This window comes from Dunckerocampus dactyliophorus, chromosome 20 (assembly GCF_027744805.1).
Source record: "Dunckerocampus dactyliophorus isolate RoL2022-P2 chromosome 20, RoL_Ddac_1.1, whole genome shotgun sequence".
Lineage (NCBI taxonomy): Eukaryota > Metazoa > Chordata > Actinopteri > Syngnathiformes > Syngnathidae > Dunckerocampus > Dunckerocampus dactyliophorus.
In genome coordinates, this window is record NC_072838.1 from 14,692,260 (window position 1) to 14,700,062 (window position 7,803).

The window sequence follows — 7,803 nt, forward strand, 5'->3', positions numbered from 1 at the left end:
TAATTAATGTATTAATTAAGTAATATTTAAATAAATTAATAATTAACTTAAGTAATCGAATCTCCGTTAGGCATCTCTGTGAGGATTTTGCATGTTCTCCCTGTGTGTGGGTTTCCTCCAGGTACTCCGGTTTCCTCCCACATTCCAAAAACATGAATGTTAATTGGAGACTCTAAATTATTCTACACCCTGAGGTATGTTGAGGTAGATGAGTGATGTACAATATAGCCAAGCTAATATACAGCAAGAGAAAAACAGGACACTTTGCAATAAGGTACACAAACTTACAGTAGTAAATGAGGAACAAAAGTCCCTAACCCTAACCACTACTCATTACTCCCACAGCAAGTACTCTCAATTTATGTGGCTTAGTTCCTCAGTGACTGCTGTATTTTTGTGTTAAAGTGAGACCAAAATCATTTACAATATGTGAAAATGGTACAATATACAATACAAAAAGAAAAGTAAAATAACAAAACCATTAAAATAAACGATTGAATACTTTAAGAATGAAAACGTCATCCGCAATTCACACACGGCGCCGTTTACGATCGGTTAACGCCTCAGACAAACATTATGGAAAGTATCGATATTTTGATTTCAGATTCGATTTCAGAGCACGAAGAGCTGGTGTGGGGGGTATTGATATTTCAGTATCGATCCGCACATCACTAATAGGGAAGCCTTTACAGCTCCAATGTCCGCAGCTGGCTGACAGATAGTTGCAGAACTTCAGGCTTTATTTTAAGATGTGTAGAGAAGCCTGTCTTTTTATTTATTTATTTGACAAAAAAACAGAACTCCAAAAGCGGCCATTTGAGCACCTCTGGAGCAAACAAGTAAAGGAGATGGTAGCTCATGAATAGACCCGAGTTACACGTATTATTTAGCATAATAGGGGAAGCAGAAGCATTGTCTTCTTGCCTGTGCTGCAATGATTCGCTGCTATGTCTAGGCTACACTGCGCTTCACAAGCAAAGAAATACTTCTTGCAGTGTCAACCCCTGCAGATAGAAAAAGACACAATAAAGTTGTCACACATTTTTTTTCTGACACTTTGTGTGGTGCTGCTGTTTGCTCAGTGAGAGGAGCGCATGCACACCACGGTGTCATTTATAATTCAGAACTGAGACCCCGTATAGACGCTGCGCCGGGGTGCAACAATTACCAGCCAAGCCTGTGTGTGTTTTATGCACAGGCACACACACGCGAACGTGATGAAACGTCCAGCAGGTGTTGTATAAGACAAGGGATGTGCAAAGTTTTCTCTCCGGACCCCAGCCACAGCCACATCCACATTTTAACAGCACATGACGAGTGTGTTTCTAACATGGTGGTGATTGTTGTGTGTCTGCAAGGCCTCCCTTCTTCACGTCATACCCTCATCAAAAGCTGCTTTAATTGGGAGGCACAGCGATTTAATGAACCCTCATCAGCCTAATTGGATGCAAAAAATATTCACACGCAGAACAGAGCTGCTCACTCCACTCACACGTCCTTTAAAGTGTGCAAACATAATGCACTCAGCGGACACAACATTAGGTACACAAACAAAATTCATTTAACGTCTTCAGGTTTAATTTGGATGGCATCAGTTGAACAATACAGTACTGTATGTTTATTAGCTTGCATTAGTGCTTCTAATTGTGGTTACCCTATTTGGCCACAAGACAAAGGCGGAATATTAGGAACACCTGTCTCATTTTTTTAAACTATATATCAACCTCTTGATCGGTGTATTATTGCGCATTTATGTCTGTGTTTGATCTTTACATGGGGTTAATTCTCTCTGCAGATGACCAGTGGACCACCGTTGAAATACATTTTTAATATGTTATGTTTTAAATATATTATTCTTTTCTCCAATAATTACATTTATATGATATTTTATTTACATTTTTTTTTATGTGGTGTTCTTATCACTAAATAATTCAAATTCAACTGAAATGAGTACCTGCTGGTCAATGTCAATGAACTATTGGTATTTTTTTGTATTTTGTATTCATTTTGTGTATATATTTTATTTATTTATGTATATATTTTTCATTTTATTTTTATATAGTTAATAGTTATAATTAATAGTAATTCATTTGTCATTGTCTTCGATATGGTGTCTGCTTTTTAATGTCTTTATATAATACTTCAGTTATTTGGATTATTTATTTAGTGTTATTTTTCTTCTTCTTTTTGAATTATTTTTCTTATTTCTTATTTTCCTCTTTTTTTTGTGTTAGATCTCCTTCCATGAGGTTTTTCCACCGTGGTTCCTCAAGACCTGCAGTAGACGAAGTGAGCACCATGAAATGAAACAGTTAGTAAAGTAAAGTATATAAGACTAAGGTTGTTATAATTTGAACTACTGTCATTCCTACAGCATATACTGTACAGGTATGACAGTATACAGCTGTTGATTTGGATTGCATTAGACTGTGCAGGTGTATCTAATAGAGTGAGCATGCATCTGTCATGATGACAGTATAAGACATGCATCGAGTAACGTTCAGGTGCCCCGGGTTCCTAATTGGACGCGTCCTGTGTGCAACCTGGATTTGGTTATACGTCTTACTGTAACTAGCTGTCAAACAAGCATTGATTAGGTGATGTCTTGGAGCGCCGTTTGTCACCTAAAAAGGCAGTTTTGGAAGCTGCAGGGAAGCTGTTGTCAGCACGCAAGCAAAGACCTCCTGAGATGTGTGCTACAAGCCAGTTATTTGCTCTTAGATTGGAGCAAACATCACCCCAAGTTTATATACGATCAATATGTTTTTATAGTCCCACTACCTCTTCTATCCCATGTGTACTGTATTTCCACTTATATGTATTTAACCCTTAAACTACAATTACATTCAACACACAACATCATAAATATCACACTGGAGGAATATGAGCGTGCCATGCAACAATAAAAGGCAGTACTGTGATTGTGCATGTGTGCCTAATGTTGGGTCATGACGCTACTTGCTTTTCCTGTAGCAAGGTGCATTCCATTCATGGAATTAGACGTTTTGTGGCCGAGTCCTCTGTCTGAACCCCTCTGGCTGCTTGACCTCATGTAGTAGAATAGTTGAGGAAAAAGAGACAACAGGAGGCCCTCGTGGAGCAAAAAGCTGCTGAGACAATGGCTTCATTATGTATGTATGTATGTACTTTATTTATCCCACAGCGGGGAAATTTACTTGTTACAGCAGCAAGACAAGTAAAGAGAACAGTGTAAAGAAAGCATAGTGTCTACAACATGGTTCAGGTGGTGCAGGTGTTGTAGAGCCTGACAGCGGTCGGTATGAAGGACCTGCGGAACCTCTCCTTCTTACACCGTGGGTGTAACAGTCTGGTGCTGAAGGAGCTGCTCAGGGAAACAACAGTGTCATGTAGCGGGTGAGAGGTGTTGTTCATGATGGATGTCAGCTTAGCCAACATCCTTCTCTCCCCCACTTCCTCCACGGAGTCCAGAGGACCGTCCAGGACAGAGCTAGCTCGCCTGATCAGTCTATTTAGCCTGCTCCTGTCCCTGTCTGTGCTGCCCCCTCTCCAGCAGCCCACAGCATAGAAGATGGCTGAGGCCACCACAGAGTCATAAAAGGTCCGTAAAAGAGTCCTGCACACACCAAAGGACCTCAGTCTCCTCAGCAGGTGAAGGCGACTCTGGCCCTTCTTGTAGAGGGCGTGGGTGTTGACGGACCAGTCCAGCTTGTTGTTAAGGTGAACACCCAGGAATTTGTAGCTGTCTACCAACTCTATGTCCGCTCCCTGGATGTTCACCGGTGTAAAGTGAGATGTTTTCCTCTGGAAGTTAATGATCATCTCCTTTGTCTTGCTGGTGTTGAGCTGCAGCTGGTTAAGCTCACTCCAGCTGACAAAGTCCCTGATGACCGTCCTGTATTCCAGATCATTCCCCTCTGAAACACAACCAACGATGGCTGTGTCGTCGGAGAACTTCTGGATGTGACACTGTGTGGAGTTGTGTGTGAAGTCCGAGGTGTAGAGGGTGAAGAGGAAAGGGGAGAGCACCGTACCCTGAGGGGCACCTGTGCTGCAGAGTACCATGTCAGACACACAGTGACGGAGCCTCACATACTGTGGTCTGTTGGTGAGGTAGTCTATAACCCATGCAGTCAGGTGTTGGTCTACTCCCACACTCTCCATCTTCACTCTGAGTAGTGCCGGCTGGATGGTGTTGAAGGCACTGGAGAAGTCAAAAAACATGACCCTCACAGCGCTCCCGCTGTCTTCCAGGTGTAGCAGTGATCTGTGCAGCAGGTAGATCACTGCGTCGTCCACTCCGATCCGAGGCCGGTAAGCAAACTGCAGGGGGTCCAGCTGAGTGCCCACCATGGGTCGCAGGTGCTGCAGGATAATCCTCTCCATGGTCTTCATCAGGTGAGAGGTCAAGGCAACAGGCCTAAAGTGGTTGGGCTCCTTGGGACGTGGTGTCTTTGGGATCGGGACCACACAGGAGGTCTTCCACAGGGCCGGGACTTTCTCCAGGCTCAGGCTGAGGTTGAACAAGTGCCTGAGAACTCCACAGAGCTGGTCAGCACAGTCCTTGAGGATTCTGGGGCTGATGCCGTCCGGTCCCGGGGCCTTCCTTGCCTTGATCTTCCTCAACTGACTTCTCACCTGATCATCAGTTATGGAGAGGGGAGTAGAGGATGGCTGGGATGGGGATGTGGGGGTGAAGAGTGGTGAGTTGGTAGGGGAGGGAGGGAGGGCAGACTCAAATCTGTTAAAAAACAGATTGAGTTCATCTGCCCAGATCTTGTCCCCACTGGCTTGGTCTCTCCCCACTCCTTTACCATGGCCTGTGATGGTCTGCAGGCCTCTCCAGACTCCCCTGGCATTATTCTCCTCCAGCCGCTTCTCCAGTTTCCTCCTGTAGCAGTCCTTCCCCTTCCTGATCTTGTGCCGGAGTTCCCTCTGGACTCTGCATAACTCCTCCTTGTCCCCCGAGTTGAAGACCCTCTTCTTCTTGTTCAGCAGGGCCTTAATCTCGGAGGTCACCCAGGGTTTGTTGTTGGGAAAACACCGCACCAACTTGGAGGGCACAGTGTTCTCCACACAGAAGTTTATATAGTCTGTGATGCAGTGCGTCATGCTGTCAACGTCACTGCCATGGGGACTACAGAGCGCTTCCCAGTCTGTTGTCTGGAAGCAGTCTCTTAGCCTAGCACTGCTCTCCTCAGACCACTGCTTCACAGGCCTCTCCACAGGGGGTTGTCTATTCACTACTGGAGTGTAGTCTGTGGCGAGATGGACGAGGTTGTGATCAGAACGACCCAGCGGGGGGAGGGGGGATGAGGTGTATGCATCCTTGATGTTTGCATACAGGAGGTCCAAAGTTTTATTGTCTCTAGTGTGGCATCTGACATACTGGGTGAAGGTGGGAAGAGCAGAGGACAGGGAAGCATGATTGAAGTCACCGGAGATGAGGAGGAGGGATTGGGGGTGCTGGTTCTGAAGTTTAGAGACGATGGTGTGGATCTGCTCTATAGCTGCAGCAGCGACCGCTGAGGGGGGGATGTACACAGTCATAGCAATAACATGTGAAAACTCCCTCGGAAGGTAGTATGGCCGCATGCTAACCGCTAACAGTTCCACGTCTCTGGTGCACAGTTGCTCCTTCACACAGATGTGTCCCGGGTGGCACCATCTATCATTCACAAACACAGCGATTCCCCCTCCCTTCTTCTTACCGCTCTCCGTTGCATTCCTGTCCGCTCGTACCAGCTGGAATCCGTCCAGTGTGACGTGTGAATCCGGAGAAAGTTCACTCAGCCACGTCTCCGTGAAGCACATAAGGCTGCATTCCCGGTACTCCCTCTGCAGTCGGATCAGCGCCGTTAGCTCTTCCATCTTGTTGGGGAGAGATCTTACGTTCCCCATGATGACAGACGGTAGACATGGCTTGTACCGTCTCTTCCGCTTCTTGCACTTCACTCCCGACCTGCATCCTCTTCTGCTCCTCCGCAGCTCCTTGGGGATCTCCGGCCTCTCCGCGCAGAGAGGGGATGTGTGGCACAGGGCTAACAGCTGATCCCGGGTGTAAACAATTGAGCCTTGGTTGAATGGGGAGCCGTGGCTGAAGAGGTTTCCCACAGTTGAACTGAAAAGTTCAAAGAGCATCAAGGCGCAGACTAAAAAAGTAACAATATTAACCTCCATAGCTGCACACTCGACCAAATGCGACCAAAAGAAAAAGTAAAAAGAAGACTAAAATACTCTAAAAACACTAAAAGGTGGAAGAAAAGTACAGAGCTGCTGTAACTGGCAGCCACTCACACGGCGCCATTTTGAAAAAAAAAAAAAAAAAAAAATTAATGCTAATCAATAGTATTGAGCCTGGGCAGAACCTCTTGATTCCAGCAGAGCAAAAGTTTCTGGCTTAATTACTAAGTGATTGCTCTCCACTGAGCCCAGGGATGTCTCTTGTCCACAAAACGCTCTTCTACTCCGCTTGTTTTCATCCACAGTGGATGTAGCCTGTAGCATACGGGCCATGGAAACCACTGCTGCCCGTTGATTATCACCAGCTCTTTGTAGCATTTCAGGATACACAACCAGAAATAACAGTAAGTATTGACACTCCACAGTCTCTACTTTCCTGCAGCACTCCGTTTTCTTGCGCCCTCAGTCTCCTCATGGATAAAATGTGCCGCCTTACCGTGGTCAGCAGTCGCATGCTTTGAAGTAAATACTGGCCCGTTGTTGGTCGTTTGCACGTCTCGTCAGGACTGACGCGTTCACTGCGCCTTGGTATTCCCAGGTTCCCAAGGTTCTATTTTGAAGGGGAAAATTAAATTAGTTTGTATAAAAAGGTTTTTTTTGATGAAAAAACCCGAGTTTTGAGTATGAGTAATATGAGGGAAAAAAGTTATAATCATACAATCATACAAAAATATATATATTTTTTTTTTAGTAAAACAAAAAAGTATGAGAATAAAGGTGTGATATTGTGTTTTTTTTAGTTTTTTTTAAGTTGCAAAACAGTAATGAAGTAATATTTTTTGGTGAAAAAAGTATTGATATTATGAGAATAAAGTTGCAAGGAGACAAATTGTCATATTTTATATGATATTTTGTGATAAATCTAGTAATTTTGAAAAAAAAAATAATAATAAAAATAAAGTCCTATTTTTTTGTATTTTTTGTTTTAATGTTAGGAGAAAAAGTCATGTCGTAATACGAATGAAATTGCAAGGAGACATACATTGTCATATTTTATATTATATGTTGTAGTAATTTGATCAAAGGTAATAATACATACATTATTTGTAAAAAAAAATCATATTAGAAAAAAGTTATAACAATACAGAAATAACATAAATCATTATTTTTTTTAATTAGAACAAAAGTGGTATTTAATTGGTGTGTCATAAAAGAAAAGAAAGCAGTCATAGAAGAACAGCTGATGTGTGACCATCACCTGAAACTTTGTGACATAAGTGACGGCACGTAAACAAGGGATACTGTCGCAGCAAAGCCCAGGAAATGACTGCGGAGCTGTTTTAATATCTTTTTCCACTTGATCTTGCTACATGGAGATGCTCACGTTTACGGCGATCGTCATGAAAAGATGACAAAGAAGGATTAGACTGCAGGATATCAATCTGCTTAAAGATACGGTGTAATCCGTTTTTATCATTCCCGGCCATGCAGTGGTTTTGTCACAGAAGTCTGCATGGAGATGACTCGCTCTTCTGCATGCGGCGTGGCGTCTTCTGCTTAAAGCACTTGAGAGTGAATTCATTGCACTCAAGAGCTGCCGGACCATCTCACAGAGTCCTCACAGCACCACCGCAAGCAGCA